Here is a 14,084-nt window from a genome sequence, read left to right as displayed (position 1 = left end):
ACTAATCCCTTGTTAGGGGTGAAACCTTAGACTTGTGTTGTTGACCAAAATAGTGATAGTGAGGAAATCATGTGTGTGTCATGTGTAACACCCCGTTTTCCCAACGTAAAATTTTCATAAATAAAATCAGAGTTTGCATCATAAAACGGAATGTCACATTTCTTAAAAATCATAAATGGAATAAATAATAATTTATCCTTCAAAACGTTCAACAACATAATATTTAAAACTTCGCAGAGGAATAGTTTGACAACTTAAATAATCTTTGGCACAAGGGCCTCAATATAAAATCTCATAAAACTTAGTTCAACATCAATTCTTGAAAGATTCATAAAGTAATACGTAAGGAACAGAAAGTAAAGACATAATCCCATCCCGTTACGTATCAGAGCACCTAAGACACACACACTTGTGAGGAGTCCACTAACGACCGCAACTAATCTTGGTTACCTGCAAGTTACCCATACGAAGAGCAACATTTTCAAGCAGAAGGGGTGAGATTTCACAAAACAGTAATATTAGGCATATAATTCAACAATTATATCTAACATCTTAAACTTCATTAACTAGCATCATTAATCTTCCTACATTAGTCATAAACTTCATCATAGATCATCAAAAATACAATCATAAACATCATCATATATCTTCATAAATATAATCATAAGACATCATCTTATAGCATCATAAGTACAAACATAAACGTCATCATATATCATCATAAATATATTCATAAAAGCATCATCACATATTATCAAATACTAATCGCAAACAATCATCACATATCATCAAATAATAAACATAACATCGTCACATATCATCAATTAATAACCATAACATCGTCACATATCATCATCTAATAGACATAGACATCATATCATAAATCATATAGCATCATATCATAAATCATATAGCATCAACATAACATCATCATCATAAACCACTTCATAATCAATCATCATAAACATCTTCATAATCATTCATCTATAGTCACTTCGTTAAAACATCACAACTTAACATCTTGACTCGACAATGCATCTAAACTCGACTAGGCAACTCTTAACGTCTTATGTTGGAACAAAATGTGTTTAACAATGAACCTTAAAGAGTTTTGATGATAACAAGGTATTAAAAATTGTAAATTGGACGAGCTAATATTTGTTCAAGTGTACAGGACCATAATTATAAAGTTACATCATCATTGGTTCTGAATGAGCAAATAAAGAGCAAAAGAAAATGAAGCTTAGATGATTCTGAAGGCAAAGCGCTCCTGAAGTCAAGCTGCTCCTGAAGAAATAGCGCTCCTGAAGTAAAGCTGCTCCTGAAGAATAGTGCTTCTGAAGACAAGAGGTCCAGAAGCTGCAGAAGTCATGTCATCAGAAGCTGCATCATCAGAAGCTGCCTCATCAGAAGCCATTTCACCAGAAGCTGAATCTCAACTGGATTTGCAAAGAATCAAGAATTAAAAGTTTTATCAATGCAAAAGCTGTCTATTGGATTCGAAAACACAAACAAAGGATTAGTGGAATTTTGCAACGGTCATTTCAAAGGTGTTTGAAGGCGTGTGCTTGCAATTTGGACGAAAGCGTTGACATTGTACTTTGTACGAATTGTACAACCACGTTCTCCACTACTCTGTTTTGTGTCCACGCTTCAAGACAAGAAAACAGCTCCAGAATACGGTCTCGCCTGCATATATGTTCCTTTGGATAAGGAATGGATTTCAAATTGGTTCTTCATAGGACAACAACCAAATCAGGCAAAAGATCATTGGTGAAAGATCAAGCTTCAACTAACGACTCTTTGGTGTGCTGGCAATTTCACAACGTCTCTTTCACACCTCTATATAAAGGAGTGAAGACCTAGAGTTTTGGCAATGCAAGAACGCTAAACGAAAGACTCACAAGATTTTCACAAGTACCAAACCTCTGCTGAAATTGTTCTGCATTCACTTAGAATTTCTGTGTCTCAAAGTCATATCTTAGAAATTCTTAAGTCCATTGAGTCTGTATCTGATTTGTATTGTGAGCACCTCTGATTGTATATCAAGTGTTCAACCTTAAACAATTTTCTGTGTAATTTTGTTTAGTTAGGAAGTCTCTAGCAGTTGTGCTTGAGCAGGAAGTCTCTTGATTGTGTTCTTGAGCAAAGGAAGTCTCTTGCTTGTGTGCTTGAGCATTGGAAGTCTCTTGCTTGTGTGCTTGAGCATTTGTAATCAGATATTACTCATAGTGAAATCTCCTTGGAAGTGCAAGGGGGACTGGACTACTTCCGGATTGTGGAAGGAACCAGTATAATTGCTTTGTGTCGTTCTTCTTCTCTCTCTCTGTTTTATTCCGCTGCATTTAGATTCTGATTATCACTTCAGAAGCTGTCTCACCTAGCTTCTGATCAGTGTGTTCAGTTTTTAGGAGAAAAGAAGAATTTTTCAAAACACAATTCAACCCCCCTTCTTGTGTTTTTCTCACCTTCAATTGGTATCTAGAGCCTTGGTCTGTTGTGTAACACTTAACCGTGCAACAGTCAAAGATCTGAGAAAAACATGTCTACTCCTCCTCCTACTGGTTCTAGTGATACTAGCTATAAACATGTCTCACATGATTATAGTGATAGTAAGAAAACCAGTGTTGGAAAAGTTCCAAAGTTCAATGGAGATGCTGAAGAGTTCTCTTGGTGGAAGACCAACTTTTACAGTTACATCATGAGCCTGGATGAAGAATTATGGGATATTCTGGAAGATGGTGTTGGTGATTTAGTCCTTGATGAAGAAGGAGCTGCTGTGGATAGAAAGAAACATACTCCAGAACTGAGGAAACTTTACAAGAAGCATCATATTATCAGAGGAGCTCTTGTCACTGCCATACCCAAAGCAGAATACATGAAGATGAGTGACAAATCCACTGCTAGAGCTATGTTTGCTTCTCTCTGTTCAAATTATGAAGGAAGCAAGAAGGTCAAAGAAGCAAAGGCTCTCCTGCTTGTACATCAGTATGAGTTATTCAAGATGAAGGATGATGAAACTATTGAGGTGATGTACTCAAGATTTCAAACCTTAGTTTCTGGGCTACAGATTCTAAGGAAGAGCTATGTTGCTTCTGATCATGTAAGCAAGATACTCAGAAGCTTACCTGCCAGATGGAGACCAAAAGTGACTACCATTGAGGAAGCTAAAGATTTAAACACTTTAAGTGTCGAAGATCTTGTTAGTTCTCTCAAAGTTCATGAGTTAAGTCTTAATGAACATGAGTCTACTAAGAAGAGTAAATCAATAGCTCTTCCATCCAAAGGCAAGTCATCAAAAGCTCTCAAAGTAGTTGAATCTGAAGAGGAAGAACAATCAAGTTCAGATTCTGAACCAGATGCTGCTGAAATGGCCATGCTCTCAAACAGACTTCAATATCTGGCCAAGAAGAACAGAAAGTTTCTCTCCAGAAGGGGTAACTCCAGAAGCTCAAAGAAAGAAGATCAGAAGGGATGCTTCAACTGTAAGAAGCCTAGACACTTCATTGCTGAATGCCCTGATCTTCAAAGAGAAAAGTCAAAGGACAAGTCAAAGAGGTCTACATTCAAACCAAGCAAACTCAAGAAGCAGATTAAGCAGAGTTTAATGGCAACCTGGGATGATTTGGGTAGTGAATCTGGATCTGATAAAGAGGAAGCTGATGAAGATGCAAAGGTAGCTGTTGGGTTGGTAGCAACAGCAACTTCAGAAGCTGGATCAGATTCAGACTCAGAAGATGAAAACGAGGTATATTCCAAAATTCCCAGAGATGAACTTGTTGAGTCACTTAAAGAACTTCTTACACATTTTGAAGTAAGAACCAATGAGTTGAAGGATTTAAAAGAAAAATATGCTGATTTGGTACAACAGCAAAAATCAACTCTATTGGATCTGAAAGCTTCTGAACAAGGACTTAGGGGCTTTGACTTCATGTGTAAAACATATGAAGATCAGCTCAGGTTCTTATGTCAGAAGCTACAAGAAAAGTGTAATGAAAAACCTTTAAGTAACCATGAAATTGCTCTTGAAGATTTTATTATATCTGGCATTGACAGAAGCAGAGTAGCTTCTATGATTTATAGCATTTACAAGAACAATGGCAGAGGAATTGGTTTTCCAGAAGTGAAACTTGAGAAAACCAATCTAAAATCTTGTTGTGAATGCATCAAGGAAGGTCTGAAAACATTCTTTGTACCAGAAGGGGCTGAGTTGGAAACTGTTGTTCAATCAGAACCTGAAGCTTCTAGTCCTAAGGTTAAGATTACTTCAACGCCAAAGAACTCTAAGTCAAAGGCTATGATCAAATCTGATTCCAAGACTTCAAAGGTCAGGATCCTGAAAAGATCAGAACATATTCCTCAGAGTCTGGTGAAACCAAAATCTGGGGTTCTGAAGTCTAAGTTTCAGAAGAAGATAGTTACTGCTTCTGAAGTACCAAAACCTAAGGTGATGGTTAATCAGAAGCAACCCAACTCACAGCACAAGGTACAAGAAGTGAAGAGTAAAGCCTTAAGTACTAACCTTCCAGGACCCATAGAACAATGGGTACCTAAATCTAAAAATGTCAATGATGCAGGTATGTCTAAGAGCAGTGCCAAAGCAAAGATCATGGAACCTAGACAGCGGTTGCTCAAGACACATGACAGGAGACAAGTCCATGTTCCTCAGCCTAACAATGAAAGAGGGAGGAAATGTGAAATTCGGAGGCAACCAGTCAGGCAAGATCATAGGTACAGGAACTATTGGTAATTCCTCTACCTCAATTAATAATGTATGGTTGGTAGATGGTCTTGAACATAACCTTTTGAGCATTAGTCAATTTTGTGATAATGGTTATGATGTGCTTTTTGAAAAACCCAACTGTACAGTAATCAACAAGGAAGACAAATCCATTGTGTTCAAAGGAAAGAGAGTTGACAATGTCTATAAAATCAATTTTTCTGAACTGGCTGATCAGAAGGTGGTTTGCCTACTATCAGTGAATGATAAGAAATGGATGTGGCACAGAAGGTTGGGACATGCTAACTGGAGGTTAATCTCTAAGCTTAGTAAGTTACAACTTGTGAAAGGGCTACCAGACATTGACTATCATTCAGATGCACTCTGTGGTGCATGTCAGAGAGGGAAAATTGTGAAATCATCTTTTAAAACCAAAGACATTGTTTCAACCTCAAGACCTTTAGAATTACTCCATATTGATTTATTTGGACCAGTGAGTACTGCATCCTTATATGGAAGTAAATATGGATTAGTCATTGTTGATGATTACAGCAGATGGACTTGGGTGAAATTCATAAAGAGTAAAGATGTTGCATGTGATGTATTCAGTAGCTTCTGCACTCAAATTCAATCTGAAAAAGAATCAAAAATTTTGAAAGTCAGAAGTGATCATGGTGGAGAATTTGAAAATGAGCCATTTGAAGCTTTTTGTGAAAAACATGGAATTTTCCATGAATTCTCTTCTCCTAGAACACCACAACAAAATGGGGTTGTAGAGAGAAAGAATAGAACTTTACAAGAAATGGCCAGAACCATGATTCATGAAAACAATTTACCAAAACATTTTTGGGCAGAAGCAGTGAATACAGCATGCTATGTTCAAAACAGGATCTATATTAGACCTATTTTGGAGAAAACAGCATATGAACTCTTTAAAGGAAGAAAACCCAATATCTCTTACTTTCATCAATTTGGATGTACATGTTACATTCTGAACAACAAGCTCCACCTAAAGAAATTTGATGCCAAGGCCCAAAGAGGAATCTTTTTAGGTTACTCTGAAAGGTCAAAGGCATACAGAGTGTATAATTCAGAAACACTCTGTGTTGAAGAATCTATGCACGTTAAATTTGATGACAAGGAGCTTGAAGATAAAACTTCAAAGCAAGGTGAAAGTTTTGCAGAGATACAGGTTCCTGAAGCTACTCCAGAACCTGATCAGATAGCTGAGTCTGAAGATAGTCCAGAAGCTGAACCCACATCAGAAGCGCAAGATGAAGCTGCTTCTGATGAAGCACAAGATGGCTCACATCAAGCAGATCCTCCCAGAAACACATTTAAACACAAGTCTTCACATCCTGAGGAGCTAATCATTGGAAACAAAGATAGTCCAAGAAGAACAAGATCACATTTCAGACAAGTGGAGTCAATGATTGGACTAATCTCAATGATTGAACCTACAACAGTTGATGAAGCACTTTCAGATGATGGATGGATCCTAGCTATGCAAGAAGAGTTGAATCAATTTCAAAGAAATGATGTGTGGGATCTGGTACCCAAACCTCAGCACAAGAACATTATTGGAACAAAATGGGTATTCAGAAACAAGCTGAATGAGCAAGGTGAAGTAACAAGAAACAAAGCCAGGCTTGTTGCACAAGGGTATAGTCAACAAGAAGGCATTGATTACACTGAAACATTTGCTCCAGTTGCAAGATTGGAAGCAATCAGGTTACTTCTTTCCTATGCAGTTAATCATGGCATAATATTATATCAAATGGATGTCAAGAGTGCATTTCTAAATGGCGTCATAGAAGAAGAAGTGTATGTCAAGCAACCTCCTGGATTTGAGGATATTAAATATCCTGACCATGTTTTTAAACTGAAGAAATCACTATATGGCTTGAAACAAGCTCCCAGAGCTTGGTATGATAGACTAAGTAATTTCTTAATCAAGAATGATTTTAAAAGAGGACAGGTTGATACTACACTCTTCAGAAGGACCCTTGGGAAAGATATTCTTGTTGTGCAAATATATGTTGATGATATAATATTTGGTTCTACTAATGCATCTCTTTGCAAGGAATTTTCCGAGTTAATGCAGGATGAATTTGAAATGAGCATGATGGGAGAGCTGAAGTTCTTCCTGGGCATTCAAATCAATCAATGCAAAGATGGAGTCTATGTTCATCAATCAAAGTACACAAAGGAGCTTCTGAAGAAGTTCAAACTTGAAGATTGTAAAGTGATGAACACTCCAATGCACCCTACGTGCACCTTAAGCAAAGAAGATGAAGGAGCTAAAGTAGATCAGAAGCTGTATAGAGGTATGATTGGTTCTTTGTTATACCTCACTGCATCTAGGCCAGATATTTTATTCAGTGTATGCTTGTGTGCAAGATTCCAATCAGATCCTAGAGAATCTCATATGACAGCTGTCAAGAGAATCTTCAGGTATTTGAAAGGAACAACTAATCTTGGACTCCTTTATAGGAAATCCTTATATTATAAGCTAATTGGATTCTGTGATGCTGATTATGCTGGTGATAGGATTGAAAGAAAGTCAACCAGTGGCAATTGTCAATTTCTGGGTGATAATCTTATATCCTGGGCTAGCAAAAGACAAACAACTATTGCTATGTCTACAGCAGAAGCAGAATACATTTCAGCTGCAAGTTGTTGTACACAACTACTTTGGATGAAACATCAGTTGGAAGATTATCAGATAACTGCTAACAGTATTCCCATTTATTGTGATAATACTGCTGCTATTTGTTTGTCTAAAAATCCAATTTTGCATTCAAGAGCGAAGCACATTGAAATCAAACACCATTTTATCAGAGATTATGTTCAAAAAGGAATTTTAGATATACAATTCATTGATACTGAAAATCAATGGGCTGATATATTTACTAAGCCTTTAACTGTTGAAAGATTTGATTTTATAAAGAAAAATTTGAACATGCACTTTGTATCTGATTAAATGCTTGCTTGCTCCTGAATAGGATTTTAGGTTCTGAAGTTAGTTCAGAAGCGGTAGTCCATCAGAAGCTCTCTATTGAGGTTCTGAGGAAAACTCGCTTCTGATGATGACGTCAGCATCTGAAGTCCAGAAGCTGGATTTGTTGCTTCTGAATAGTTGAATTAGTGGAAACGTTGGAAGTTACCTTTTAAAAAGTAACTTCTGGCCCACTAACTTGGTAGTTACTATGTGAACTTCTTACGTGGCCTGTATGTGTTGGTGTATAACTAAAAGGGCAATGATGATTCAATAGCTTTGAAAGTACTTTTCACGCGCCCCCAATTTTGTCATTAATGTTATGTTTGTTTGTCTCTTTTGAATTGCAATCGTTTTACTTTTAACACTTTGACAATTCACACACTACTCACTCACAACAAACACATTTGCTCTCAAACCTCTTGCGAAGTAAGCGCATTCTCTAAAACTTAGAACCCTAAAATCTTCATCTTCTTCAAATCTTCTTCAATCATCAAATGGCATCATCAAGCTCAAAAGTTTCAGAATCTACATCAAACAAGCAAAGCGTATCAGTATCTGGGTCCATCTACAAAGAGAAGACTGTGGATATTCCATGGAAATCCTTAATCGTCCAAGTAGAATCACCAGTGGACTTCACTTCACTCAAGAAGTACGAAGTGGACATGGAAGGCTACGTAGAAACTCAGAAACTGTCTGGCTACTTCAACATGCTAAATGGGCCAACATATGTGAACTTGGTCAAAGATTTCTGGTTAAGGGCTGAAATTGTCAATAGAAAGCCTGTGAAGGCAGCAGATAAACCAGCTGGGTCGAAGAAAGGAAAGAAGGAGATTGAGTTGAATCCCACTTCCTTCAGTAGCCTTGAGATAAGGTCTGAAGTGATGGGTATTCCCGTAATCATCACAGAGGAGATAGTTGCTAAAGCTTGTAGAATGGAGGCAGAAGGAAGGTTTCAAGAAATTGTTAAGAAGGATGATGTCCTTCTGCAAAACTACTACAACACTCTTCTGGGTGGAAACAAAGATGCTAAGCCTTCTGAAATGGAGATTCACAATAGAATGTTGGTGAAATTCAGCAATGATTGCTTCTTTCAAAGAGCAGGTGGGTCGGATCAACCCAACAACCAACAGAAGCTAGCAATCTATTTCATGACCAATCTGGAAAAGATAAACTTTCCAAGATATGTATTGGATCATCTCTGCTGGGCTATTAATGAAAGCACAGTCAAAGGAAGGAAACAAGTGCCCTATGGAAGATTGCTCTCTGAGATCTTTTATCAAGGGAAAGTGCTGGATTTGTTGAGAAGAACAAGGGATGCTTCTGATAAATGCTTCGAAGTTTCTACTGCAGAGAAGACTATCAGTAGCAAGACTTTGCATTCAATGCACTTTTTCAAGACAGCTCCTAAAGATGAGAAATGGTTGGAGTTGACCACAGAAGAATCTGAGATTATCAGGGACTTTCCTTCCATAGTTAAGGAAAGTAATCCTGAACACTTAGCTAGATTAGTAGCTGAGTACGTCTTGGAAGAAGATGCGAGGTCTCAGGAGGAAGCTGCTCTTGCTAAAGGGAAAGGCAAGAAGGCCAAAGCAGTTGCTGTGTCAGAAGCTGCTGTTTCTGATGCACCTAAAGGGAAAAGGGCCAGAACTAGTTCTGAATCTGATGCTGCTCCTACTAAAGGAAAGAAGGCCAGAACCAGTACTGAGTCAGAAGCTGCTATTGCTAAAGTTGCTAAGTCTGAAGCTAAACCTGTTTTTATCAAGGATAAAGGAAAGATGCAGAAGATTGGTGCTGCTTCTATTCCTCAGAAGAGAAGAAAAGGTAAGGCAGACTTGGTAATCACTCAAGAGCAGCTGGAGGAAGCTCTTGAAGAAATGGAGAAAGAAGAGGCTGATCCCAAGCTGAAGAAGAAGAAGGCTCCCCTTCAACTTGTGAGTCCTATGGTTGAGATGACTCCAATAAGGAAAAGGATGGCAGATGAACGTGCTTCTGAACTTATTTCAGACAAAAAGGATCTAAAAGCACAATACACTCATCAAAGAGATGAAAAGCTCAAGGCTTTGGGATTGGAAGACTGTGATAGGTTCTACAAAGATAAATTGGCTGAACTAAGAGCCATTGCTGGTAAGCCCACTGAAGACAATGAGGAAGACGATATGATGCTCATTTTTGAAAATGCTCTAGAAGAGGGAACTTCAGAAGTAGTTCCTCAAGCTGCTGATCCACAGAAGATCACTTCTGAAGCTGGCCCTGCAGATCAGGTAATTCAGATTCCAGTCACCTCTATCCCCATTTCACCTTCTTCACCATCTGTACCTGAACCAATAGAAGACACTTATGTCTTAGACAATCTTGCTCTCCACTACTCAGGTGAGTTACCCATAGACAAATCTACTTCAGAAAAGGCCTCTGAAGCAACTCCAGAAGCAGCTGCTTCTGAAAACGTTGTTTCAGAAAACCCCCATCAACAAACACCTGAACCACATAAACCCACAACACCCCCACAATCACCAACAGCTACCATTGACCCCCAACTCAACACTCAAACATCAACTTCACCACAACAACCACCAACTGAAACTGAATTTCAACCTTTACCTGAACACTCCCCAGAACCAACTCCCATGGATGTTGACATCTCTCTAGTCAATGTTCAAGCCTCAACCTCTACCACTCACATTGCCTCTGACCAGCCTTCATCTTCAAACACACAAACACACTTTACCATTCCAATTCCTAACCCTGTTCAAGATCTGGAAATCAGTGATTCTGATCTTGAAATCCTTGAACAACCACCCACAAACATCCTGGAATCTGGATATATTAATTCTGAGCTTCTCACAATCCTGAGTCAGTTGCATAATCTTGTGGATCAATGAAGGACAATTGATCTCACAAGTGCATATGAAGACTCCTGGGCATCTCTTCAGAACCGGGCAGCTGAGCTTATTGAAGAGATCAAGGCTAAATGCATCAGAGTCAAGCAAGCATCAGTCAGAAGGCTAATGGAAAATCTGAATCAGAGTCTTAGAGTAAGAAGTTCTACACTGCTCCTGGCAAACCAGCCTTTCTTCTCAGAAACGGACTACTTGACCAGAGAAGCCAGGTTGTGTAAGCTTCTGAAGAAACAGATGGCACAGCAGCAGCAAGAAGCTAAGGAAAGGGAACAGGCTCTTCTCCAGAGGCAACAACAGCTTGAAGAACTGTTGCAGAAGAAGATTGAAGAAATGGAGGAGATGAAGAAACAACAACAAACCAACCCTTAGTTGCACACCCTTGTGTTTTTCTTTTTGTTTGTTGTTTGTTTTAAATTCCTAGTCCTTGCTTCTGAAACCATTCTGTTTTAATTCTCTATTACTTTAAAGTCGCCATTTCTGTCGCGTCATTTTTCGGTCGGTCAAAGACCCATTTTTGATTTCACGACTGAACATTTAATTCTTTTCAAAAGAAAGTGGAAAAAGGTTCAAATACCACGTTTTTAAAGGATTAAGGGTTCGGGGGTTAGTTATATTTAGGGAAGGTTTTAAGCACCCTAAATATTCGTAGTACTCTACGAGAACCTCTTGATTTTATTTAACTTTTGTGCTATAAACTTGCTTGCTTTTAAAAATGGAATTTGAAATGATAAAAGAAAATAGAGACCTAATTATCTACATTTTTTATTGATTTGGAAGGACGAGTGTCCTCTGCCTACGTACCCGTGAAGGATCAAAACCTCGTAGTTCGGGGTAGAAATTGACGTTTGATTTGTTTTGTGTTTTTTTTATGTTTTTGAAAAGGTTTTAAAATAAAAAGCCAAATGGCAAATAAGAATTTGTTTGTGTTTTTTATATTGAAGGCAAAATGACTCAAAGTAGAATTAAATTGATTGATGATTTGATTAAGAAAGAAACATAAAAAAGACGTCACTTGATTTAAGATCAAGGTTTGTTTATGAAAATATTTTTGTGATTTTTGATATTTGAATGTTTTTGTTATTTTAAAAATTAAACTAACGGAGCAATAAAATAAATGCGCGTGGACTTTTGTGATGATATTGGATTACCACAAAGTCCTTAACAATGATATATAAAGCGATGAACAAAGTGCGGTGGTGTCGGTGCTACTTCTCATTTATGGATATTTACAAGGAACCTAAATACATTCTATGGTCTTTGACAAAATATAAATGACAAGAAAATAAAACACATAAATTAAATTACATTGAGTCCTATTATACATACTAAGAGGATAAAAATAAATTATATGACAAGAATTAAAAGATGCATGAGGAAATAAACAAAAGAAAATAAAATATGCATGTAGGGGGTGCAGGAAGTAGAAATGGGGAGTGCGTAAATGAAACAGAAAGCAAGTTGGGCTTAAGAGGAACAGATGGGACGCTGGGCTTATGGAGGTGGACCGGTTCAAGCCGGTTCAATGGCTGAACCGGTTCGGTTCGGTGCTACATAAAAGGATAGGGGAGCCGGTTTATTTCATTTTATACAAAAGATCCTCTCTCTTCTCTCAATGTCTCTCCTTCTCTCTGTTCCTTCTTCAACTCTCGACACTCTCTCTTCTCCAACTTCTTCTTCTTTTCTTTATATCTTTTCTTACTTTAAAACAACCTACAAAAAAAGAACTTAGAACTATTTCACAAAAAAAACACTATACCTTTTGATGCCCTTTTTATAGACCTTTCGATGGATTTGATTTGGTTTTGACTGGATTTGGGTGAGATGGTTTGGCTGTACCAATTTCTGCTTTGTGTGGTTTGAAGGATTCAGTTGAATGGTTTATGGTGTTTGATATTTATGGGTGCGTGTTATGTGATGGATTTGATTCTGTGATATTGGTGATGAAATTGGTTGTAGATTGTGGGTTGATTTCTTTGTGTATGCTCTGCGTGTGTGTATGTGTACTGGTTTGTGGTTCGTGGATAAAGCTGCGTGAATTGGCTATGTGTGTAAAGGATAGATTTGCGATGGGTTTGGTTGCTGGATTAATGTCTCTGTTGTGTTATGTTCGTCTCTTTCTTGTGCAGGTTTATGATTCAAAGGAAGTTGTGTCTTGTTTCTGTGTGAATTGGTTCTTTTGGTGCGCAAAAATTCTCTTTTTTTCATGTTTGTGCTGCAGCTTCCTTTTATAATCTAAAGATTTGAAGTTAGGGACCGTTAACAGAGCAGACAGTAGTGGATTATTTTGCTGTATAACATGTGCACAGGCTGGTTTGGCCTCGGTGGAGGCGTGAGTGAAATGATGGTGGCATATTGTGAGTGAGGCGTGGTGGACAAGGACAGGGGAAAAGCTTGCTAGAAACGTGCATGATGGACCACATAATAATAATAATAATAATAATAATAATAATAATAATAATAATAATAATAATAATAATAAAACTCAATAATAATAAAAAACGAAAATTGGAAAAAAAAGTTAATTAACTTAATAAAAGAAATTAAATAAAAGATGGAATTTTAAAATGTAAAACAAAAATGAAAGAAGAGGGCCCGACACGAAACCAAATATGAGATATTTTAAAATACCTCTGCTGAAATTTTTCACTGAAAGGTTAAAGATTGATCATGGTCAAAGGACACATGTCAGTGGGACCTTAGGTCAAAAATTGGGGTATGACAGATGCCCCTATTTAAGTTTCTTCGTCCGGAGACTTGAAGATGAAGTCTTTGATTTGACGGACCGAAGAGACTTAAATACAAAAGTACACCAATTTTGGACCTAAGATGTTGTGAAATGCTCATGATGCAAGTATGAATGCAGGACGGCGATGACGATTTGATTGGGGTGGAAACAATAACGGGATACCCAAATTCGTGAAAGAAAGGGATCCGACTCTGCTGGGGAATTATAGTTCCACTGGGGAAGAGACTGTCTGCTACCGTATCGGTTTGGAACGATAGCTTAATGAAGACAAAACTTTTTAGTGACATCTCTTGAACAGTTAAACTAGGGATGACACTGAAGAAAAATGAAATGTGATTTCAAACTGAAATGTGACGAAAGATAAACCCAAACGGTCCGTTGTTTTGGACTTGCAGCTTGAAACGAGATAAACTCAAGCGGTCCGTTGTTTAGGACTGGCAGCTTGAAACGAGATAAACTCAAGCGGTCCGTTGTTTAGGACTGGCAGCTTGAAACGAGATAAACTCAAGCGGTCCGTTATTTAGGACTGGCAGCTTGAAACAAAGACAAAAGGTAAACTCAAACGGTCCGTTGTTTAGGACTGGCAGCTTGAGACAAGATAAACTCAAGCGGTCCGTTGTTTAGGACTGGCAGCTTGAAACGAGATAAACTCAAGCGGTCTGTTGTTTAGGACTGGCAGCTTGAAACAAGATAAACTCAAGCGGTCCGTTGTTTAGGACT

This window comes from Medicago sativa, chromosome 4 (assembly GCF_051527215.1).
Source record: "Medicago sativa cultivar Bolivia chromosome 4, Bolivia_mono, whole genome shotgun sequence".
Taxonomy (NCBI): Eukaryota; Viridiplantae; Streptophyta; class Magnoliopsida; order Fabales; family Fabaceae; genus Medicago; species Medicago sativa.
The sequence above is the reverse complement of the archived record's forward strand: the minus strand, read 5'-3'. Positions refer to the sequence as shown.